The sequence below is a fragment of the Callithrix jacchus genome, chromosome X, assembly GCF_049354715.1.
Source record: "Callithrix jacchus isolate 240 chromosome X, calJac240_pri, whole genome shotgun sequence".
NCBI lineage: Eukaryota > Metazoa > Chordata > Mammalia > Primates > Cebidae > Callithrix > Callithrix jacchus.
The window spans coordinates 19000897-19027252 of record NC_133524.1 but is presented as its reverse complement, the minus strand read 5'-3'; the positions used below and the strand labels follow the sequence as shown (position 1 = coordinate 19027252).

Here is a 26356-nt window from a genome sequence, read left to right as displayed (position 1 = left end):
GAAATATAAAATACCATCCATGATATTCAATGATAAAAGCTAAATTTCTCCAGGAAATTCCTTAGAGATCCTGACTTGTATTATTTATTATTTGAAAACTACCATAGTTTGTCAATACTAAAAGTTAGATTAACCGCTAAATTTTAGTACTTTAGACTAAATCACACACACACACACACACAAAAATCGTTTCAATCAGTCAACTAACAAATGTTTATTGGACCTTTTGCTTTATGTAAGGTTTTCTTTTGTGTCCTGTGTTTGACATGAGTGAGTAAATAGAGCTGACTTATATACATAGAAGTTTACAACCTGGTATGTAATAATGCATGACAGTAAGCTAAAAATGCATAACAAAAGCTAAAAAGTATAACAAATGTTACATGATATGCCATAGGAGTTCAAAAAAGATCATGCAAATATACCAAAAAAACCCATGTATATCCCCTTCAGATTTAACAGTTGATAATATTTTGGCTTATTTGCTTCTGATCTCTTCTTGCCTTCTGAAATGTAAAATGTCGAAAATAAAACTTCATTCATTCCCATTCCCTCTACCCAGATGTAATTTTTTGAACTCCCAACCTCAGGGGATCCGCCCACCTTGGCCTCCAAAGTGCTTGGATTACAGGCATGAGCCACCACGTCCGGCCCCCAGATGTAATTTCTATCCTGAAGTTGATATGTATCATTTCCACACACATTTTTATCACTACAAATGAATTTGTCCATAAATTGTATTGTTTTGTACACTAAAAATCATGCAACTAGCATATGTTATTGTATTGTATCTTTTTTCAACCACTTAAAAAAATACAATGTGTATCTGAGATTAAAAACAAAATCTAGATCAATGGTTCTCCCTTGGGGGGTGACTGTGTTTCCCCCAAGACATCTGGGGACACTTTTGGTTGTCACATAGGCTGGGGAACGGGGCTACTGGGATCTAGTGAGTAGAAACCAACAGTGCTGCTAAACATCCTACAGTGCATAGGACAGTGCCAATAACAGTCCGAGTCCCAAATGCCAACAGTGCTGAGAGTAAGAAACTCTGCTCAAGTTTATTCATTTTAACCATTTTGCAGTGCTTCCCTATAAACATTCCCCCTTAAAAATGTGAGCATGACCACTTGTTGAGGAGATCAGGTAAAGCTTTACTGAAAAGATTAACATGCTATGAAAGAAAATTTTAATCAAAAAAGAGAAGATTAAAAGATCTATTCTCCAAAAATTATTAAAACTATTTATCATGGCACGAAAATGTTTACACTCATTTTTATAAAACAATTACTTTTACAATAGCTTTTATAATACAGGTCCATTAAAATATTATACAGTGAAATGGCTGGGTGCAGTGGCTCACACCTGTAACCCCAGCACTTTGGGAAGCTGAAGCGGACTGGTCACCTGAGGTCAGGAGTTTGAGACCAGCATGGCTAACACGGCGAAACCTCATCTCTATTAAAAGTACAAAAATCAGCCCAGCATGGTGGCGTGTGACTGTAATCCCAGCTCCTCAGGAGGCTGAGGCAGGAGAATCACTTGAACCCAGTAGTTGGAGGTTGCAGTGAGCCAAGGTGATGTCACTACACTCCAGCCTCGGCAACAGAGTGAGACTCCGTCTAAAAAAAAAAAATTATACAGTGACATATACCAAAAGATATATTGAAAACATATTTCCTTTTTTGCCTAAAAATTTCAGGAATGTTTTTCATTTGGCCAAAAAGAATTTAGCAGAGGTCCACTAAGTCTATATCGATAGCTGACAAAACTGCCTACTAAGGTTCACATGATGGAGGTATTGTTACAGGAAACATTGATGTGAACTCTAACCTGCTCATAATTAGAATTAAGTGGTACGCTAAGAGTATTTTAAGAAAACTCTTACAATTTAAAAAGCATTACAAGAAAAACAGTGTATTTATTTCATGCACAGTCTCTAAAAAGAGGATAGTCTTATGAAACTACTAATACTTTATCAAGAACATGAGACAGCAGGTGGCCAAAAAGGAAGATGTGAGAAGTGGGATCTCACAAAGAAAGAGACTTTGTATAGAAAATGACTGCCTTCTGGGCGGATCACTTGAGGTCAGGAGTTCGAGAACAGCCTGGCCAACATGGTGAAATCCCATCTCTACTTTTAGTAGAGATTAGCTGGCATGGTAGCACATGCCTGTAGTCCCAGCTACTCAGGAGGCTGAGACATGAGAATCACTTGAACCTAGAAGGCAGAGGTGGCAGTGAGCCAAGATCACGCCACTCCACCCCAGCCTGGGCAGACAAAATGAGATTGTCTCAAAAAAAAAGAAAGAAAAGACTACCTGCAAGCCAAGTCAGTGATAAATGATTTCCAATAAGACATAAAATCTCTACCATCTCTGCACTGGATCTGCCCTCCATCAATCTTTTGCAGAGATATAAAATTAGAATGTATGAGTGTAAAATATTCAGACAGAATGCCTAACCATTCCCACATCTTCCCCTACAAAACCTGGGCCTGTCTCCTGTCCCATATAACTCAGTGAACACTAGCCAGAAATTTGGGATCACTGTTGACATCTCCCTTGTCTGCACCACCAAATCCATCCAGTCATTCACCAAAGGCTATTGGGTTTTGCCTTCTACATTGTTTTCAGATGGGTCCACTGTCCTGTACCTAAATGCTCTTACCTCTGGTGAAGCCTTTGGTACTCTTACCTTGAATACTGCCATGACCCTTCTGATACGTTTGTCCCCTCAGCCACTAGGGTCTTCCTTTGGGAAAGGAAATCTGATTTCAAGCTCCACAATTCCCCTTAAAATTCTCCCAAACTCCAATGACCTGATGATTCTGTCAAAGCTGCTCCACATGGCAGGTAGCTCTGCCACCTCCTCTCCCTACGTCTCCCTTGCTTGCTGAGTCACATCTCTCCTTGCCACGTTCTCTGCTGCCTTAGGGTCTATTCCCTTTGTTCTTGCAAGCTTTGCCCTCCCTTGCCCCACTCAACCCTCTCTCATTCCCCTGATCCTGGCTCAGTCAATCCTTACTTCCTCAGAGGAGCCTTCCCATGGCTCCTTGATGAGATCTGAAGGCCCTGTGCTGTTCTCTCAGCAAGCACCTCTTCTTTATAACTTGCATTAAAGTTCTACCTTTACAGATTTATGTGATCACTTGATCAAAGTCTGACTCTACCACTGACTGCAAGCTTATAGTTGAGAAATAAATGTATTACTGGCCCAAAATGTGCTCAGCAAGAAAGAAGAGCTAGTGTAAATGTCTTACTGTATTGTGTCGCCAATTTAAAACGTATATCCTGCTGGCCTGGCTCATTCTTCTCTTTGGATATCAGTTACTCATTCTACCACAGCCTAACACAGAAACACTTTTTCCTACCATAATTTTAAAAAGAAAAAGACATTGCTTGGTATATAAGGAAAAACAAACCAACCAAAAACACAGAATACAAACATACACGTTTCGGTTTTTTTAAGGACAGTATATTCCCAGGAGACATATTAGATATGTTTTTCTATACTTTAGATAATCCCAGCACTTTGGGAGGCTAAAGCGGGCAAATCAATTGAGCTCAGGAGTTTGAGACTAACCTGGGCAACCTGATGAAACCCTTTCTCTACACACACACACACACACACACACACACACACAGAGAGACAACAAAAGATTAGCTGAGTGTAGTGGTGCATACCTATAGTCCCAGCTACTTGGGAGGCTGAGGTGGGAGAATCCTTTGGGCCAGGGAGGTTGAGGCTGCAGTGAGCTGAGACTGTGCAAATGTGCTCTAGCCTGAGCAACAGAGTGAGACTCTGTCTCAAATAATAATAATAATAAGTAGTCAAGATATCTAGTAAGGCTGTGAGACTTGGGGCCACTTAGATGGCTGACATTTGAGTGCCACAAATATGAGAACAAAACCACATTAAAAATCTTGGACCACTTAATTGATAAATGCAAACAAACTCACATATCCAGAAATCCTTTGTAAGTACTTCTAATATGTTCCATTATAACTGTTATAGTCAGTATCAGTCTGAAGGGACGCTGGTTGATAATGCCAAAGAAATGAACTAAGAGGGCTAGTTTATATAGAACTATACACTAAAAATGAGTACATCTTACTGTACATAAGTAGGTAATTTAAGATGAATCACTTAAAAATTATTTACCTCATACTTCCAGGACTAACAAATTTACTACCCTATGTGCATATTATAGATTAATTAATAAAATGTTCAAAAAGTAAAATATAGTTATCAAAATGAAAAATGAGACATTCCGAGAACAGTTTTCCTTAATCCCTCTGGCAGAAAATACCAACTATTTTCAATGGAAAGAGAGAAAGGTGAACTTTTGTAACAATCTAGCTCCATACTTATAGATCATATAAAATTTGAGATGCATCTCATTTTTATGTAAAACCCACACCTCAAACATTATATATAGATACCCTCAAACCACCTTGTGTATAGCAAATTCACACCGAATCATCTGGAAATGAATGAGAATTTTGAAGACTACATGGCAGTAATGCCTGTCAGACAGCCTTTCAGTTTAGTATTAACCATCATGTCTACACTGCAGTTATTGTGCAACTGTTACTATTTTATTTTGTCCTTATTTTATAACAATGAGAAGATGAGAAAATGAAAATTCTACTTCTAGTAATCAAGTAATTTAGACCAAGATGGCATTAATTAGGCATGCCAAATGCAGACAATCTAAACCTCAGATAATCATTGGACTTAAAAGCTATGTTCAATTGTGAACGAAGAATATAAAATTTAAATTTAAATGCAGGAAATATATCTTCAAAGACTATCTTGCTGTGGCAGGAACAGCAATTTATAGCACATTAAATTTAACCCATGCCAAGAAAATGTAGCTTTTAAATTTTCTGTAACTGTTTTAACCTTGCCTTTCAAGCCCCCACACTTAACTTTAATTTGCATTATAGGATAGCACAGTCCCTTCTGGTTTATATTCTCGTTCAGGTAAATGCTCAGTTTTTCAGATTTTCTCCCTGCATCCACCAGGATGGCTGCTGTGTATATGGATGTGGGTGGGGTTAAAAAATTTCACTGTAGTAAGGTATAGGTTCTCAGGTCTCCAAAACAAGGTTCCTTACAGGATTATAGATATTGGTTTGATGCTGCTGTTGGAGCTCATGGAGGTTGTAGACTCAGGTGTGCTCTCTTGGCCCAGAGCCCGGGGTCTAGCCCAATTGGTCTGTCTCTAATTGGTGCCGAAGAAATCTAGACTCAATCTCATTTACACCCAAGACCTGGCTGTCATTTACAGTGTATCAGCTTGTCTCCAACACATCTTTCCCACTGACAGGTTCACTGGCTCTCAACCCAGCTACCTGGAGTGTGAAGTAACTTTGGGATTCCTTAGAAGCCACTCACTAGCTAAAGGAGGCCTGGCAGTACTCTTCACCTAACCACAGCATGCTACATTTTCTTTTGCTGTGGCTGCTTACATTATGTTAAAGCAGCCTTAGAAGACAGTTTCTTCCCTGAGTTACAAGAGGGGGATGGCGCATAAACTTCCTTCACTTTTGGCTTACCCTCAACCTACCCAACCCCTTAAACCTAGAATTTCAGTTCCCTAAGGTGATGGGGCAGGGAATGACAAGACATATATACCTGACCACCTGATTGCTCTAACTCTGCCTGTTCTTCCCACACTCCTTTGATACCGGAATGGGCTATCCTTCATTTCTCCTTTAATACTCAAGGAATTTCCCCTACAAAGTGGCATGTATCCTCCTCTCTTTCCTGGGGCCATGATAGAAGAAAAGATCAGAAGAGAAAAAACAATTTAATGACCAAAGATACATCATCAGGTATTCCAAAAGTATTATCTTCGCTAAATGTATAAAGGTTCAAGAATGTTGACAGAATAAAAAACAAAAGTTTAAAATTATGGACTGATGATCAGCATAAAAATGCATGGTCCAAATGAAGAGATAAATCTATTGCTCTGCTGAACGAGTGATAGAGCTTGCTAGAGATTCCTTTATCAAGGGGGGATCGACTGTGCCTTTCTGATGACCAATTGTTCCTGTAAGTTATGTAGAGACCATCGAAGTCAGTATACTTAATTTTTGCAATTATTCGTGTATAAATAATGTACAGGTAGCTAACAATAGCATAGCTACTATAGAGCAAGTTGTTCACTGCTTTCTTAGAGCCTGAACAAAAGCCAGACCCATAAGTATATACTCATACCTTCTGCTGACATTAGACAGTAGAGCAAAAATGGTAATAAATTAGCGCTCAATAAAAAAAATGCTTGATTCTGTTTTTTTAATATTCATCAACACACTGATGAATTGTGCATGCATGTATATAAAATCCATCAGTCTTGAAGTCTGGCATATACAATATCCTAATTTTATATTTTCTTATAAAATAAGAAAACAAGAATACTAAAATTGCAAATAAACCCAATGCTCCAAGGTTTAATTTTTTCCAATTCAAGAGAGATATGGCTGTTTTAGGACAGGCACAAGCTTAACAAAACCTGAGGTTCAAAAAACAAAAAAAAACAAACAACAATTTGGTTTTGTATAACCGAGGCACAAGGTGCTCAGGTGCACAATCGCTACGACACTGCTAAGATGTGAAAGAAAGACTGTGAGGTATAGAACAGAAATATAGAAACTCCCTATTCAAGTACTGCGCTGGGTTATTTCTAGGGACCCTGTAACCGTACTTTCTGACAGATGTGCTCAGAAAGCAGGCAAGGAAGCCGAATAGGACAAGTGAAATCTGAAAAATGTTCCAAGTCACAGCATTTTGCCATAACCGTATCTACAGAGAAAAGTGAAAAATACATTCAACATAGGTAGTAACAATTTTTATTTTCTTTTCCTAAAATCTGATTTTCAAAGTATCTAGTTAAACTTGTAATAACTTATCTTATTATGCATCGTGGAGAAAACTAGAAAATGCCAGCACAGAAAGAGAAGGCTATCAGATATAAATCAGCAGCCCATGCTATTTTTAAAGAGCTATGACTAGTTTGTCTTTCATCTAGGTATCTAGTATTTTATCTTACATATGATAGGTATGTAATAAAATGTCTGCTCAATTAAACTGTATTATCTATCACATAGGCCTGGAAGAGGAACTGTTTACCACCATCACATAAGGAAGCCTGATGACCAAAGTATGCCACCTTGAGCACTAAAGCAAAAGGAGGAAGAGACAAACCCCCCTAAAGTTCTGTCTGTTGTCTTGAAACAACAGTGGCATGTTAAGTCTCAAGCAATTCAATGTTTCAAGAGAATTAGCCAAAGAACACTGTAAACCTGAACAAAATGTTTCTGTCTGGTTACTTGATGTCGAGAATATCACTGAAGCACTCTAGTTAAAATCCTCTTCAAATAATATTCTCTAAAGTCCTCAGTGAGATCATCAGTTTTGCACATAATAAAAAATTTAAAATATTCACAGCTGTTAATCACAGGAATTCAGGAAAAGAATGCTGCATTACATATCGTGCAGCCTGGATGCTTTCGGGATAACATTCTAATTCCATGCCTTACCTCAAAATTTGTAAGGAAAAGCTCCCTTGCTCAAGTCATACCTAATCATTTGCAGTTTCTCAGCTAAGCCTTCACACACCCGTGCCTTTATTTGCTCACACTCTGCCTCAAGCATTCATTCTTCATTTATTCAATCAACAAACATTTTTCAAGCTCCTACTATGTAACAGGCACTTGGGATACACAGAAGTTACATTCTGGAGGGAAGAGACATATAATAAGGAAACAAATAACAGAACAAGAAGATTGTGGTAACAAGACTGACAATTCAATAGAGTACCAGTGCAGTATCTAAGGAGGCAATGTTTTAGCTTTCCTAAAATGACAAGAAGCCAGTGAACTTCTAGTTCACTCCTTTTACTCCTTCAAAACCTTCCTTCAGGAAGCACTGCAGGATCCCCCAGCTTGTTTTGTGTACTCCTCTTTTCGTGATCCCAAGACCCTATTCACACCTCCAGCAAACCACTCACCACAACTGCACTAGAATCTATGCTTTGCCATGCAGCCTCACTTCCAAGCCAGATGGTGAGTAAGATCCATGAGGGTAGGTACCCCACTTAACTCTGTGCCCCTGAGATCTAGCAGAAAAGCCCTCCCAAAAAGGTTACAATTAATGGAATAGGCAATTCAGCTGCTCTAATAAAAATTACAGAGACCAATAAGAAATGAGACATGGGACATACTGGGCAAAGAAAGAAGATATGTAACTTGTCCAGGTGCGATGGCTCACACCTGTAATCTCAGCACTTTGGGAGGCGGAGGTGGGTGGATCACCTGAGGTCAGGAGTTCAAGACAAGCCTGGCCAACATGGTGAAACCCTGTCTCTACTAAAAATACAAAAATTAGTCGGGCGTGGTGGTGGGCACCTGTAATCCCAGCTACTCAGGAGGCTGAGGCAGGAGAATAATTTGAACCTGGGAGGCGGAGGTTGCAGTGAGCCGAGATCCCGCCATTGCACTCCAGCCTGGGTGACATGAAGGAAACTCCATTTCAAAAAAAAAAAAAAGAAGAAGAAGAAAGAAAAGAAGAAGAAGAAGAAGAAATAATAATAATAATAATAATGTAACTTAAACATGGCAGAAAGTAAAACAAATACGATCTTGTTTAAAGGACCAACCACCTGAGTTTTCAAATGGATAACCTGTTTTTTCATATTGTCATGCTCTGACCTCCAGGAAAGAGAGCACACCCCAATCTCTGTGCCACCATAAGCCTTTCCATTCTAGAGTGTGGTCACTCTGTAATCACTGACCATGCCTTTCTCGCCCTTTATCCCAAACAGCCAACAGGACTCATGAGAGTGGGTACATTACCAAATGTCTATTTAATGAACTAATCTGAAGTTCTAAAGCTCACTCCTGTGGTTTCTCTTCAGATAGAACAAAGAATCTTATCAATGAAATGGCATGGAAGATAAATCAATATGAATTTGAAAACAAAACTGGCTCAGATAAATCATAGTGTGGCTAAGTGTTCATGGAAATTTAACAGCCAATAGTATGAAAACATGCAAATTAATGGAGAAATACATTATTCCTAACAAAACATGGCAGAAAATTTATATTCACACTCTGTGTTTACAAAGAATAGAACAAACTGTAAGATTATAGTACCAAGTACACAGAATATGTATGTAAATGAAACATTGAGTCTACATTTCAAATGAATGAAAAAATTTAAACATTTTCACTGAAAAAGCCAGGTAAGGGGCAGTATGAATCGTTTTCTCAACAGAAAAACACAGCTATATTATAACTGCTTTGCAATTAAGTCCCTACAGAATTTAAATGTACTGGCATGGATAATATTTATATAATGATTAGTGGGTCACATCTTTCTAGTTATTCTACTATCGTATTTAAACACAAAGACATGTAAAACCAGTAGAAATTATCACAAATGTGTAACAAAATGTGACATGTAATATACAGATGTCAGAAATAATCTGGTTAAATTTTTTTATTGAGCCCTAAGCAACCAAACAAAAAAGCAGAAATTTCCTTTTATTTTTCTTTATTATTATTAATTTTTTTGGGGGGGGCAGAATTACACTGTCACCCAGGCGGGAGTGCAGTGGCTTGATTACGGCTCACTGCAGCCTCGATGTCCCTGGGCTCAGGTCATCCTCCCACCTCATCCACTGAGTGGCTGGGACTACAGGCTACTATCTGGGTGTTACCAAACAAGGCTAATTTTTGTACTTTTTGTAGAGATAGGGTCTCTCTATGTTGACCAGGCTGGTCTCTAACTCATGGGCTCAAGCAATCTTCCTGCCTTGGCCTCCCACAGTGCTGGGATTACAGGTGTGAGCCATTACACCCGGCTAAAAGCAGAGATTTCTAACAAAATCCTTGTTTCCTACTTACAGAAACAAGCCAAAAAACCTGATTAAAGGACTATAATCCAAACAGCTGTAAATGTAACCTGTTATTGGTTATTTATACTCCTGTTGTCAGTCTATGTGGTTTAATAATAAAAACTGTTTCTAATTAGAAACATATTTTAGTAACATTTAATTGTGTGACACTTTTTAGAAGCCCAGAACAGTTATTTTAGATACATCAATCTTGATTTCAAGCAAATAATAGAAAAGCAAAGTGAAACTCAAAGTTTGTCACATTGCTGAAAGAAGGATAAGAAGAACTTCAGCTCAGAGCTAGACTGCCTGCATTTGAATCCTGGCTCCACCAGCTACTACCTGAGTGGCCTTAGGGAAGTTCCTTAACTTCTCTGTGCCACCATTTCCTCCAGAGAAAATTGGATATGATAATATAACTTATTCCTGAGGTTGCTATTAGGATTAAATGAGAAGATACAAGTAAAATGCTTAGAATACACGACTTAAAAAAAACATTATCACCATTATCACCTACCACCATCAAGGAGAAAGTTCAAAAATGTTCTACTTTTGGGCATTCCCAAATCATCAAAACCAAATTTCCAAAGGAACTCAGAGATCATGGGGTTGTATCCCTGAGGTCTAGTTTCTCCTGCCCATGGGGAGAACTAACAGTCCTTATTATTATAAAGCCCAGACTCACAAAGGCAGTAGAGCTGAACTTCCCATCCAATAGAGCTAAGGATCCTCCAGGAGTAGGAAGATCATGGGACCACAGGTTCTGCATAAGGCAGAGCGGGGTGTTCAGGACTTCTGACAGTGGTGGTACTTGCGGAGATTCCACTTGTTTGATAATTAAGCACCACAGAGTTGTGGCCAGGGAAGCACTATCCACTGGATGGCAACTCCTGGCAAAGGGTTTAATTGGAACCAGAGTAACAACAAGGCACTAAGCACTAGACCCCTTCCCCATTTGCCTAGTACTTCGTAAACCAAAGGAGGCTTATATCAACCAATGAGAGGGGAGGAAGCTCCCACAATACTACCAGCCAGGTAGTATGAAGCTAGATTTCATTTTTATTTCTAAACTAAAGCATTGTGAGTGATTTCCATCTGAGTATAATAAGGCAAATTAAAACTGATTCTACAGGTCTTTGAACTCTACAAAACTATGAGCTAGTTGAAAGTAAGGATTATGTCTCAGTCCTATCTGTAGACCCAAGGGCGAATGTGCCTGATACATAGTATATTTGAAGAATAAATAATTATATTTATTCTTTAAATATTAAAATATAACGTTACTATTATAAAAATGGTGTTAACAGATTTTGGAATTTTCATTATATATTAAACACACGCACACACATAGAGACTTCTCATTCTGGTCAAGATGGAGTAGCCCCATTCTTTCTTGGTCCTCCTCCTTAAGACTAAAAATCCTTGACCATGACACACAAACATGCATAGGAAGCCAAGATGGAATGAAGATGGCACACTGCACAGGGACTTCGGCACTTGAGGAGCAACATGGCAGGGAGTTCTTGGGTTTCCTTACTGTCTACCACATATGCCCTTCAACCATATATGCCATCAATAAGGTGCTACAAAAGCCTTCAACCCGGAACCACTGATAGACAAATACAAAAAAAAGCACCAAGAAAAGCCTGTTCTTTCAGCCAAAAGACGAGGAAGAAGGCAGGCTAACAACCGAAAATCTTTTTGACTATATCCTCCCTATTCCAGGCAACAGGGAGGGTACTGCCAACAAGAAAATGGAAAAATTGCAGCAATGGAAAAACTGCAGCACCACCCCACTGAGGTTTCAGTAAGACCAAGTGGGAAGACACTCTTTTACACATATACATCCCGAGAAAGCAGGCGGCACCTGTTACAATTCCCTGCCTAATGGGATCAGTGAGGCTGACCAAGGAGCTAATCTTTCATTGCCCATCAGGCAGCAGCACCTCTGACTCCCCAGCCAGGGCAGCATCTGCAAGATGTAGCAGAGGCAATAAGGCAGTGCAAATCTGAGGTCCAATTTCAGTGGCAAGATGTTGGCGGGGCCAAGTGAGGAGCTGAACATCCACCTCACCCATCTGCAACGTGAGTAAAAGTGGAGCTTTTGCAGAGGTGGTATCAGTAGGACCAAGAGGGAAGCTGAACATATACATATGCCCTCATCCTACACCTCAACTGGGTGGCTACCTGCTAAAACACACATTAAATGGGATCCAGAGTCTTGGAATATCCAAAATGACCAGGATACAATAAAAAAAAAAAATCAATCATCATATTAGGAACTATGAAAACCACAACCTGAATAAATGAAAACAATCAAGAGACATTAACATAGAGATGAAGCAGATGCTGGAATTATCTGACAGGGATTTTAAAGCAACCCTAATGAACTACTTCAAGAAAGAACCCAGAAGAACCCATGGGCAGACAAAAAAAAGCCCCAACAAAAGCCTTCTCTTCTCCAGTAAAGGACAAGGAAAAGAACAGCCGAGCAGAACAAAAGACTTTAGACAGTAACTACTCCAGCCATGAAACAGTGAAAACCAGGACCTATCCATGCCAGCAAATGCTGTGTAGAGAACATGTCTAACCCCCTGCCAGGCTGGTGTCGGTGGAGGCCAACACGGGGAGCAGTAACAAGATACTACTCCTGGCCCTCCCAGCCAGAGAGGTCAGCAAAGGCCTAAAGGGGAACTGGAATCCCCATCCAACAAAGCAGTAGCAAAGAGCTCCTCTCAGTGGGTGTCAATAGAGGTGGAATTAGAAAACTCAACTTCCATCCCCTTCCTTTCCAGCGGGGGTGTCAGAGAAGGCCAGGTAAAACAGAAGATTAAATAAGATCCGGAGTCTAATGACAGAACATCCAAAATGTCCAGGTTTCAACAGAAAATTATTCATCATACTAAAAAGCAGGGAAATCTCGACACGCAAAAAGACTAACAAGTGCCAACAAAAATTTTAGGTATGTCAGAATTATCACACACAAATTTCCAAGCTGCCATCATACAAATACTTTAGAGTAATTACAGACATCCTCGAACCAAATAACAAAATATAGGAACTCACAACAAATTAATAGAAGATATTTAAAAAAAAAACTTTAGGCCAGACATGGTGGTTCACACCTGTAATCCCAGCACTTTGGGAGGCCGAGACAGGAGGACAGCTTGAGTCCGTAATTGGAGACCAGCCTGGGCAACTCGGTGAAACCTGTCTCTACGAAATAATGAAAATTAGCTGGGTGTGCCTGTGGTCCCAACTACTTGGGAGGCTGAGGTGGGAGGATCACCTGAGCCTAGGGAGGTCAAGGTTGCAGTGAGCCATGATTGTGCCACTGCACTCCAGCCTGGGTGACAGAGTGAGACCCTGTCCCAAAAAAAAAAAAAAAACGAACAAAGAAAAACTATGAATTCAAAAATATAGCAAATAACTGAAATTTAAAACTCAGTGAATGGACTAAACAATAGAATAGAGAAGACAGAGGAAAGAATCTGTGAACTTAGAGACAGAATAGAAATAATCCAATCTTAACAGAAAAGAAATAGATGGGGAAAAAAATGAACAGAGCCTCAGGGACATGTGGAACTATAACAAAAGACCTAAGATTCATGTCACTGGAGGTTCAGAGGATGGGACAAACAGAGTAGAGCTGAAAATACATTCAAAGAAATCACAATGGAAGAGTTCCAAATTTAGCAAAAGACATAACCTACAGATTCAAGGAGCTGAGCAAACTCCAAACAACATGAATCCAATGTAATTCCAGCCAAGACACATCATAGTGAAACTTCTGAAAGATAAAATTAAAAAAAAAAAAACAAAAAAACAGCACCTTACCTATAGGAGAAAAACAATTTAAATGACAGTGTATTCTCATCAGAAACCACAGAGGCTAAAAGGAAGCAGCACAACAATTTTCAAGCACTAAAAGAAAAGAACTGTCAGCCAGGCGTAGTAAAACCCCATCTCTACATGGTAAATCCCCATCTCTACTAAAAATACAAAAATCAGCTGGGTGTGGTGGTATAAGCCTATAGTCTCAGCTATTTGGGAGGCTGAGGTAGGAGAATCCCTTGAATCCAGGAGGCAAAGGTTGCAGTGAGCCGAGATAGCGCCACTGCACTCAAGCCTGACAATAGAGCGAGACTCAGTCTCAACAACAACAACAAGAACTGTCAATCAGAAATTCTGTATCAAGCAAAACTAACATTCAGGAATGAAAGGGAAATAAAGACATTCTCAGATGAAGGAAAACAAAGAGAAGTAGGTAGCAAACTTACCCTTAAACAGTGGTTAAAAGGAGTTCTCTAATAGGAAGTAACAGATAACCAGTTGGGCGTGGTGGTTCACACCTATAATCCCAGCACTCTGGGAGGCCAATGTGGGTGGGACTGCTTGAGCCCAGGAGTTTGAGACCAGCCTAGGCAACATGGCAAAACCCTATCTATACCAAAAATATAAAAATTAGTCAGGTATGGTGGTGCACACCTGTGGTCCCAGCTACTCAGGAGGCTGAGGTAGGAGGATCGCTCAAGCGTGGGAGGTTGAGGCTGCAGTAAGCCGGGACTACACTACTGGGTGACCCTCCAGTCTGGGTGACAAAATGAGACCCTGTCTCAAACAACAACAAAGAAAGTAAAAGATAACCAAAGAAGCTTGGAATTTAAGAAAAAATATTAGAACAGGCTACAAAAATAAAAGGTGGGGAATAGGCTGGGCGCGGTGGCTCATGCCTGTAATCCCAGCACTTTGGAAGGCTGAGGCAGGCGGATCATGAGGTCACGAGATCGAGACCTATCCTGGCCAACATGGTGAAACCCTGTCTCTACTAAGAATACAAAAATTAGCTGGGCGTGGTGGCGCATGCCTGTAGTTCCAGCTACTTGGGAGGCTGAGGCAGGAGAATTGCTTGAACCCTGCAGAGGTTGCAGTGAGCCGAGATCATGACACTGCACTCCAGCCTGGCGCCTGGCAACAAAGCGAGACTCCGTCTTTAAAAAAAGGTGGGGAAAATAAGATTATCCTTTTGCTCATGAGTTTCATAAATCAGATTTGATAGTTGAGACAAAAATTATAAATGACACAACCACCTAACATGGTACTTGATGAATATAAAAGAAATACTTAAGACATGTATATTTTTTAAATGGGAAGGGCAAAAGGGCATAAGAAGAGTAAGATTTCTACACTTCACTTGAGTGGTAAAACATTGATAATAGATTGTGGCAAATACAAATGTATATTTTAATACCTAGATCAATAACTAAGAATACAATACAAACTGATACACTAAAGAACTGTGTAAGTAAGATGGAATCCTAAAACTTCCTGAAGACTTAAAAAAAAACCAAAAAAAAACAAAAAAGGAAATGAAACCAACAGGGTCTCACTATCATGTATAAAATACCCAACAGCGGCAGAATACACATCTTTCAAGAGCCCATAAAATAACTACCAAGTAGATCACATCCTGGGCCACAAAACAAACCTTAACAAATTTTAAAGAACTGAAATAATATAGAATATTTTCTCTGACCACAATGGAATCTGATTAAATATCAGTAAGAGACAGACAACAGGAAAATCTTTAAATAGTCAGAAATGAAATCTAACTTTTCTAAATAATCCATGAGTCAAAGAAGTCGTCTCAAAGGAAATTCTAATTTCATAGAACTTAATGAAAATGAAAATACAACATATATCAAAATGTGTGGGATGCAGCTTAAGCAGTATTGAGAGGTAAATGTATAGTATTCGATGTATACATTATTTAAAAAGAGGAAAGGTTATAAATCAACAAGATAAAATTTCCCTCAAGACTAGAAAAAGAAACCGGAAGCAAGAAGAAAATAATCATAAAACCAAAACAAACAAAATTGAGAACAGAAAAATTGATGAAGCAAAAGGCTGATTCTACAAAAAGAACAATTAATATTGATAAACTTCTAGCCCTACTGGTAAAGATAAAAAGAAAGAAGACAAAAATCATCAGTATCAGGAACAAAACAAGGAAGATCTCTACAGATCCTGCAGTCATTAAAAAGAAATAAAGGAACACTTCAAACTTTACACTCTTAAATTTGACAGCTTAGCAGAAATGGACCAATTTCCTTGAAAATCAAACTACCAAAGCTTAACCAAGATGAAATAAACAACTTTGAGTCATGTAATTATTAAAGAAATTGAATATGCAATTATAATTATCAAGATTCTAATAAATGAAATCTGCAAGCTCAAATGGGCTCGCTGGAGAATTCTAACACTTAAAGAAAAATTAACAGCAATCTTATACGGTCTCTTCTAAAAATCAGAAGAAGGACAGAGAATAAAGAATTAGAGGTACACAAATCTGCCCAACTGATTTTTCACTCCAAAAGGAACTCAACGTAGGGGAAAAGAACAGACTTTTCAATGAATGGTGCTGGAACAACTAGACATCCATGAGGGAGAAGAAAAAAGAACTTTGGTTTTTATCTCACACCTTGTACAAAAATTGACAAAATAGATCATGCACTTAAATGTAAAACGTAAGCTTATAAAACTTTTAGAAATAACCATAGGAGAAAATCTCTAGGATCTAGGGCTAGGCAGAGTTCTCAGATTTGACACCAAAAGCACAATCCATAGGAAAAAAAATGATAAACAACCTTAACAAAATTAAAACTTTTGGCCCATGAAAGACACTGTTAAGAGAATGAAGAAAACAAGCTATAAGCTGGAAGAAAATATTTTCAAACATATAGGACAAAGAATTTAAGTCCAGAATATATAAAGAACTTAAACTCAACAATAATAAAACAATCCAATTCAAAATTGGAAAAATGGTACAGGTACTTCACTGAAGAAAATACACAGATGTCAAATAAGCACATGAAAGGTATTCAACATTTTTAGCCACTAGAGAAATACAAATTTAAACTACAATGAGATCACCTACACACCTATTAGAATGGCTAACATAAAAATAATAGTGATAATACAAAATGCTGGTAAGCATGTGAATAAACTAGATTCCTTATGCATTGCTGTTGGGAATATAAAATCGTACAGCCACTCTAGAAAAGCATACACCAGTTTCTTACAAAGCATTACATTCACATACCATAAAACCCAGCAACTGTACTCTTGGGCACCTAACCCAGGGAAATGAAAACCAGAAACAACCTAAAGAGCCTTCAAAAGGTAAACAAACTCTGGTACCTCTATACTATAGAATACTATTCAGCAATAAAAAAGAGCATACTATTTGTTCACACAAAAAATTGAGTGAATCTCAAGGGAGCTGTGCTGAGTGAATAAAGCCAGTCTCAAAGGGTTAAATGTTGTATCATTCCATTAAAATAGCATTCTTGAAATGACAAAATTATAGAGATGAAGTACAGATTAGTGGCTGCCAGGGATTAGAAAGAGGGAAAGGCAAGGGTGTGGCTATGGCTATAAAAAGGCAGCATAAGGGATCCCTGTGATAAAACCATTCTGTAGCTTGACTGTGGTGGACATACGAATCTACACAGGTGATATAATTACATATAACTAAACATACACACATGAGATAAAATTGGTGAAATCTGAATAAGGTCAATGGAAATATGTCAACGTCCATTTTCTAGTTATAATATCGTACTACAATTATGCAAGATGTTACTAATGGGAGAAGCTGGTCAAAGGATATAAGGAATCTATTATTTCTTATAACTACATGTAAACTATAATTATCTCAAAATTAAAAGTTTAAGGGAAAAAAGCAAGATATATGTGAAAGTGAATGTGAAACAGGAAGTGAGGGTGGCAGTGTCCAACCTGATTCAAAGGTTTCAGGAGTTCTGTAGTACCCAATAGGCACACACATCTCATTAATAAAAAATTGTGATTATTCCTCAAGGCATTTGTGAGAAGGAAATTTAGCCAAGAGGCGGAGTTTTCCAAATGAGACCGTTTAAACCGTCACAGCAAGATGCTGGATGGGTAGGTTTAATGTTTAAGTTGTCTGTGTCTTCTCCTTCCCTCCAGTGCTCTGCTTTGGGAAGAAGCTTCTGATGAAAAGTAGATCAGTTAAAAGGAAAAAAAAAAAAAAAGTACATTTTTTGCACATTTGGAAGTAATGGGCATATGTGTGATCCTGCTACATATAAAGATGTTAATACTAAAACTTTCTGTAATGTAGTTACTGTAATTTCATTTCTAAAATTCTGATTCTGTCCTATTTCGCTTAAATGAAGATGTGCCAATGAAGAGTTCAAAAGTCTAGGAAAGATCAGTGCAGCCAGAAGCTCTCAGGAGGGAGACACACAGGTTGTTTTCTTAAAACTTTACTGAGGCTGGGCATGGTGGCTCACGCCTATAATCCCAGCACTTTGGGAGGCTGAGGCAGGCAGATCACCTGAGGTCAGGAGTTTGAGACCAGCCTGGTTAGGATGGTGAAACCCCATCTCTACTAGAAAATACAAAAATTAGCTGGGTGTAGTGGCACATGCCTGTAATCCCAGCCACTCAGGAGGCTGAGGCAGGAGAATTTCTTGAACGCAGGAAGCAGAGGTTGCAGTGAGTGGAAATCACACCATTGCACTCCAGCCTGGGTGACAGAGCGAGACTCTATCTCACACACACACACACACACACACACACACACCCTGTATTGAATAACGAACATTCTCTAGAACATGTAATATGATGAATTAGGTCTACACTGCATGCAATAAAGCTAAAAATGACAGTTTACCATCAAATATTAAGCAAATTGGTATTTTTCATTGTACAGGAGCCCTGGTAGTCTAATGCCTTTGTGTCTGCTAAGTCTCACAACTGAAGTTTTGGAGTACCACCTCCACTGGGGCAAAGGTGTGCTTTCTACTGTGCTTCCTTCTCTTAACAGAATCATAACGCTTACAAGTATGCATCTTGATCTCTAGGTCATCAGGCTGCTGCTGGCATGACTTCTAGCTCTGCAGGATGGCTGCTGGCTGGCCCACCATGGCTAGTGCCCAGTAGCTAGGTTTTTGTTTAAGAATTCTGCTTATCAGCAGGGAAACCAAAAGACTGGGAGTTAGAGGTGGTACTTCCTGCTTGCTCCATTCATGCTATGCACTGTAATTAGAAGGGTTTTGCTTACTTCCTTGTTTTTTGCGCCTGCAGCAAGAAGAATTGTTTCTTCCTCCAGGAACTAGTTTGTTCCCTGGAGGGGACATGGTGGAGAGAGGAAGAGTTGATACAGAGCCATTGGTGGGGCTCTGTAGGCCAGGTGTATCACTCTCCTGATCCTTCACATGATCCTTAAATGCTCTTAAATGAGACATAGAATAACTCAATGATGTTCAAGGCAAGAGACACCAAGGACACTACCAGCATGAAGATGATGAAGGTGCTTTTCTCCGGGGGTGAGAGAGGAAGCAGTCCACTTAATGCAGGGAAGGGTCTGGTTTGCGAGTGTAAACCGCACTTAGGCTGAATCCATAGACAGACCACAGGATCATCAGGAAGGCCACCTGGAACAGAGGCCTGAAGACAAGACCAATGGTACACGTTCACAGCAAGCTCCCTGAGATTTTCACCTTTCCATGTTTCTCAAAGCCACACTTGAACTTCTTTATTTCAATTCCCTGCAAGTTCATCTCCACACTAACATCAGCAATTTGGGCAACTTCAAGTTCTCCCACTTGCCTGTTCAACTTCTCTTCTTTTTGCATCACGTAGAACATGTGTGTCAGGTACAAGAGTCGGGGCAGAGACAAAAATATTATCTGCAGTACCCAGGAGCGGACATGAGAGATTGGCAAAGACTGGTCATAGCAGACATTTTCACAACCAGGCTGTTGAGTGTTACAATGAAAGGCAAACCACTCATCATCCTAGGCTGATTCGACTGCAGTCCTCAGGAGCAGGATTCAGGAAATGAAAAAAACTGACAGCCACACCTTCCCTGTAGCTAGGGACAAAGCTGGAACCTTCTCTAGGAGGTACCTGAGGCACTCCAGTCACCCATTGCCTGTTCGCTGTTAGTTCGCTTAAAAAAAGTGAAGTAGGCATGCCAAGTGATTGAACTCATTGGAGGACTAAGTAAAATGAAAAACGTTAAGTTCAAGCAGTCAAAACTGTTTCAAGTTTTATCTGCTGCTGTTTGGTAGCTTCCTCACTCCTCCCTAATAAAAGAAAATTGCTGACACCAGGTAGAAATTTATGTGGATTCATTTTCATACCAGGTGAGTAAGTACTTCTAAACAAGGATGTACATATACCTATAATAGGGTAAGTTACATAGATGGGGGTACAAAATAGACAAATGTAAAGGTCTCTTTCAATTCCAGAATACAGCAATCTCCAAAAACAATGACACAACAATAGAAACTGAATTAAGAATTCATACTTACACACTAATTCATGTTCAGAAGAATTAAGGCCAAAATCTCCCAAATAGATAATGATATTCATTCAACTACTATTTATTTAGTGCCTCCTAGGTGCCAGGTACTGTGCTAGGCACTGGTTCATTGGTGAGTAAAACAGAATTCTTATACTTGTGGATCTCACAATCAACTGGGGAAACAGTTAATTAAAAATGCAGTATTTTATTAAATGTAAGACAATTATAAGATAAACCATTACTTTTCCGACCACTCAGAAAAGAATCAAGAAATCCAGTATAAGTTACATCCCCATTTCAGAAATATGAGGAAAAATATCTATCTTAGAATCCAGAAAAAAGGCTCAGTGAGCAAGTAAATATACAACTTCAAATTTAATTAAGTGTCAAGAGGAAAACAAATAGGAGGCCCCAGCAAAGGACAACGCAAAGACACCCAGATCAGACTGGATAGGGTGAGCCATGCCAAAAGAGTGAGAAAATTTCTGCAGGTGAAGGAAGCAGCCTGTGCAAAGATTTTTAAGAGTGAAGACCTCACTGCATTCAAGAAATTAAAAGGCAGGCAGTGAGGTTACCAGGTAGTAGGCAAAGGGAGAAATAGTATAGCCTGAGAATGGTGCCAGAGCCGGGGCTAACTCAGGCATCCATTTGGCAGCAGCAGAGAACCAGGGACAGAAAGTGAGATTACACTGTGATGCTGGGGCAAGAATGAGGCCATGGGAGAATTATGAATGGCTGTTCAAGAGCTCTAGAGGCCAGCGGAAGGGTTGGGGGAAACTGGATCAGACTGAGGAAGGCACAGAGCAGCACAAGGATGGGTATTCTGTGCTAACGGATGGCCACTGAGTTTTGGTGGTGGCAAAAAGTAAAAGAGGATGTCAAGAATGATAGAGCTGGTCCTGAGAATTTCCAGAGAGAGAAACAGACTATCAATCCTGGCACTGTGGTACTGAATGCTTTGGTGAATGAAGTGGCGTTTTCCAAGGGTAGCTGCCAGCCCAGTTAGCATGAAGTAGTAAGATCAGGACAGAAAAGGAGCTGCTGCTCCCTCATTATCTGGGAATTGGAGGTCACAGGGGTCCCAATATAAATATGTACTTACTGAACATAGACCATCTATCTATCTTCAGTTGAACTGTTAGCACATGGAAGCTATTTTGTTGAGACTATATTACTATACATTGTGTTCATTCTTGTGAGTTTCTTGTAGGTAATATTATAATACATGAAGAGTTCTCTAAAAAACATTTCGGGAGGAGCAACACTGATACCACACACTAATCTGCCGAGGATGGTGGAACCTGGCATGGTACATAACTCATAAGCATGCCATTCCTGAAGACATGCTAGTCTTCATCCATTTCCACTCTACAGCCCCTATTTTTTAATAGTAAAGATCTCTAAGTGAAAGCATAGTAAAAGGTTTCTGTCTCTAATTTAGAGCATGCTACACAAATAGATCTTACCTAAAATGGGCCACAGCTAATTGATTATTACATAGCAAAAAATATTTTCATCCAAATCGTTTCAGTACAGCAAATCATTTTAAAACAAATTTTATTTAGTATATTAAAATTACATTCATAGAGAAAAAACAAAACAAAATTACATTTATATTTAACATTTTAATTCTTTTAAAAATATATTTAATTTTCAAAGACAAATATTCATTTTAAACAAATCAGAGAAAAGAGGAAAATACTAAACACATTAATCTGCCAACTAATAAGCAATCTTTAAATATCATACTGCTAATTTGTTTATTGGTTTAATGGATGTTTCTCACAGTATATTCAGTGAGAAAAATAAACCTTAAAATGAACCCTTAAAAAGAAGCAAGGTTAATGAAATTTATGTCTCAAACGACTGAAGTTAGTTACAACTGTTATCCAAGGATAAGAACTGAAACCTCCCAAAATGCAAATTTTTTAGCCAGTAATGAAATTATAAGGCTCTAAAGTACACACAGTACTTTCTCGGTTGCTTAAATAACACATTTTAGACAAACTGTCTGTCCTCTATCGCACAGATTCTGAAAGTAATCTTATTACACTAAAGTCACCAAGATCTATAGTTTATAATTAATACATTCTTCAAGGTTAATTGAATATAAACTATTGGCAGCATAAGAGTTCCATATTTATTCTCATTAGCTTTTCAAATTTAAGCTGTGCTTAGTCTCTAGAGATTTCAAAATGCCTTAGAAAAGTGAGTTCTTCTTCAAAAATAAGTGGGGTGAAATAACTGAAGAAAATAATTCCTAGAACTACTTTAGCATGTTTATAGAAGGTTAAAAAAAATGCTGTTGAGAAAAAAGGCAATCAAAAGGTGTAATAATTCTAGTTTCTTTAAGGTAAAGTCAATAGCCATTTGCAAGAACTACATAAAGTTCTTAAGTTTTCCAAATATTTTGTTCTGAAAAAGTTCTTACTAAGCACATGAAAATACAGAGATCTGAAATTCAAAGGGATGAAAATAACTGGGAATGAGTCATTTCAGCTAAGAAAATGGTTCCCAGGAAAGTTAAAAAACCTCTTGCTGAACATTATTTATAAACTGGACAAGATATTTCCAATTTTAAAATGTAAACAGGACTTCCAGTTTCAGCATCAACCCATACAGTGCTTGGGTATCATCACTCCAGTCCTTATATTAAGACAAAACCCTAACAAATTGAAAATCAGCAACTTTTCTTAGATTTATAGAATTGAGGTCAGAGGGTAAACCAATCTCCTGAAATCTAGAGAAACAGGCAAATACAAAGAATCACATCAAAGATCATCTTACCTGGAGCACAAGGCACTGGAATCACACACTAGCAAGAAAACTTAAATGGTAATTTTGACAAAGGCTAAGTGAGACTAGCTTGTAAATGTGAACTCCTAGGGACGAAATCTTAGGAGGCCCTCTAAGTTCTTGCAGTTTTATCTCCAGGAATCTCACCAGGTTCTGACTATGAAGACTCAAGAAAACACTCCTCCCCTTTTGTGTAAGAGACAAGGAGAAGTAATTTGAAATACCCCCAGGGGTAAGCTCTAATAAAAATCTCCTCTTGTTTTGGGTAGGGAAAGGAAGAAAGTAACCATGTTGAAATATGCCTAAGGGAAAGGTAACCATTTTGAAGTAAGGCCAAAATGTTTTTTGTAACAAAGGTGGACACTCCAAGAGAAAATTTACCAGAGCCTTAGTGTCCAGGGAGAAAGGAAATCAGCCAAAGACAGTCCCTCTAGACTTCTTGTTTTATCTAACAAGGGAGAAAAGTTGGGGAGGCGGTTGGCTGGAAACACTTCTGAAGGTTGTAGCCAAGAACTCCGGCCTTACAAAAGACTAAGATTACAGAACACTTTCCCTTCTCCATACCCTTCCTATCATGTCAACAGAGCTTCAGTACATTAACAGGGAATTACAATTGAAAGAGTTGCAAGACACAGACTCATTATTTATAAAGGAGTTCTTAGGAGAACCCGCAGACAACAGGCTAGGAAAAATAAAATAACCAAGGCACTAGAGGAAACTGAAGCCTCTGGCATCTTTACCTTCATCATTAAACATGACCCAGCTCCTAGATAATAAAACCTTACACTAAAGGCCTATTTATTCAGTTCCTATTGCCTAATACATCATATCCAGCTTCAAAAAAAATTACAAGGCATGCCAAAAAGCAAGAAAAAGCATAGTCTAAAGCAACAAAGTAAGCATCAGAACCAGACTCAGACATGGCACAGATTTGGGGATTATCAGATATGGAATTTAAAATAACTGTGATTAATATGTTAAGGGCTCTAATGGAAAAAGAAGACAGCATGCAAGGGGGTAATGTAAGCATACATAACTAAGGAAGAATTAAAAGAAAATGCGAGAAATCAAAATCACTGTAACAAAAATGGAGAATGCTTTTAATGGACTCCACAGTAAACTGGACATGGCTGAGAAAAAAATCACTAGGCTATAAGATATGTCAGTAGAAACTTCCAAAACTGGAAGTTTTGGAATGAGAAAAAATAATTTTTGAAAGCAGAACAGAATATCTAAGAATTATGGGAAAATTACAAAAAGTATAACATATGTAACTGGAATACAAAGAGAAAAGTGAGACAAGGGAGAAAAAATACTTGAAAGAATAATGGCAAAGAATCTTTCAAAATTAAGGATGCCAAACTGCATATCCAGGAAACTCAGAGAACACCAAGCAGAATAAATACCAAGAGATCTACGGCTAAGTATATCATACTGAAACTACAGAAAACTAAATACAAAGAGAAAATTGCGAAAGAAACCAGAGGGGAAAAAAAAATCTTACCTACAGGGAACAAGGATAAGAATTACATCTGACTTCTTGTCAGAAACCATGCAAGTAACAAAGTCGAGTGAAATATTTATAAAATGTTGAAAGAAACAAAACTCTACCTAGAAGTTACTCAGTGAAATTATCCTTCAAAACTGAAGGAGAGTTTCTCAGATAAACAAATAATTAGTGAATTTGTCAACAGTAGACTTGCCCTTTAAAAATGTTTTAAAAAGTTCTTCAGAGAGAAGGCAGAAGTATATAGGTAAGAAACTGTTATCTACAGAAAGAAAGGAGCATTGGAAAAGTAATAAATGAAGTTAAGATAAAATCTATTTTTCCTATTCTTCATCGATTAACTGTTCAAATTAATAATAATAATTATTCACTGAGTACAGCATATGCTATATGCAGATAAGCAATATGAATAACAATGTTATAAGGGACTGGAAAGAAGAGTTCAAAAATTCCAGTAAAAGGTACCTACAACTCCTCAAGAAGCAGTATAGAGCTATCTGAAAATGGACTTAGGTAAGTTGTAAATGTACACTGCAAACTCTAGGGCAATGACCAAAAAGAAAGTAAAAACAAGTATTATGGACATTTCTAAAACAGGAGAGAAAATGGAATCCTGTAAAATGGTCAGTTAAAACCAGAAGGCAGAAAAACAGGGGAATATTTAAAAAAAAAGGTAAGTACTACAAACAGAAAACAGTTATAAGCATGGTTCATATTAATACAACTATATTAATAATCATTTTAACTGTGAATGGCCTTAATACATTGGTTAAAAGAGACTATCAGAGTAGATTTTAAAACACGAATATATAGGAATGGGCCAGGCATGGTGGTTCATGCCTGGGAGCACTTTGGGAGGCTGAGTTGGGAGGATCACTTGAGCCCAGGAGTTTGAGACTACCCTGGGCAACATGGCAAAATCCTGTCTCTACAAAAAATACAAAAAATTAGCCAGGCATGGCAGTGCACACCTGTAGTCCCAGCTACACAGCAGGCTGAGGTGGGAGGATGGCGTGAGCCTGAAGAGGCAGAGGATGCAGTGAGTCATGATTGCACCACTGCATCCTAGTTTGGGCAACAGAGCAAGACCCTGGTATCTAAAATAAATAAACAAACAAATGAAAGAAAGAAGGAAGGAGAGAGAGAGAGAAAGAGGGAGAAAAAAAGAAAAGAAGGAAAGAAAGAGGAAGGAAGGAAGGAAGGAAGGAAGGAAGGAAGGAAGGAAGGAAGGAAGGAAGGGAGGGAGGTATACCACATTAACACTAATCAAGAGGAAGCTGGAGTAGTTATATTAATTTTAGACAAAGCAGATTTCAGAACAAGGAAAATCACAGGGATAAAGAGAATTACAAAATGCAAAATTCTCCAAGAAGACATAACAATCCTTAATATGAATGTATTAAACTAGACAGCATCAAAACACATGAGGCCACTACTATAAGTTGGATACTTCAACGGCGCCTTTCAGTAACTGAAAGATACAGCAGGCAAAAAAAAAAGGAGTATGGATATCTGTGAATTGAACAATACCATCAATCAACTGGATTTACTTGACATTTATATAATACTTCAGTAACAGCAGAATACAAATTCTTTTCAAGCTTACCTGGGACAATCACCAAGATAGACCACATCTGGGGCATATCATACACCTTAATAAATTTGTAGCTATCATACTAAGTATGCTATCATACCACAATGAAGTTAAACTAGAAATCCATAACAAAAAGATAGCTGGAAAATCTGAAAATATTTAGAGAATAAACAACAAATTTCTAAATAACACGAG

The 26356-nt window shown here is 38.4% G+C and overlaps 1 protein-coding gene and 1 pseudogene across 9 annotated transcripts in view; both read right to left on the bottom strand.

The window, feature by feature from the left end:
- The window catches only part of CDKL5 (cyclin dependent kinase like 5), a 196521-nt gene that overhangs the window by 78828 nt on the left and 91337 nt on the right, over positions 1-26356 (bottom strand). The gene's annotated exons all lie outside the window — the stretch shown is intronic.
- LOC144581027 (gap junction alpha-1 protein-like) lies at positions 202-26356 on the bottom strand (annotated as a pseudogene). Its single transcript, XR_013531531.1, has one exon. The product of XR_013531531.1 is annotated as a gap junction alpha-1 protein-like (transcript).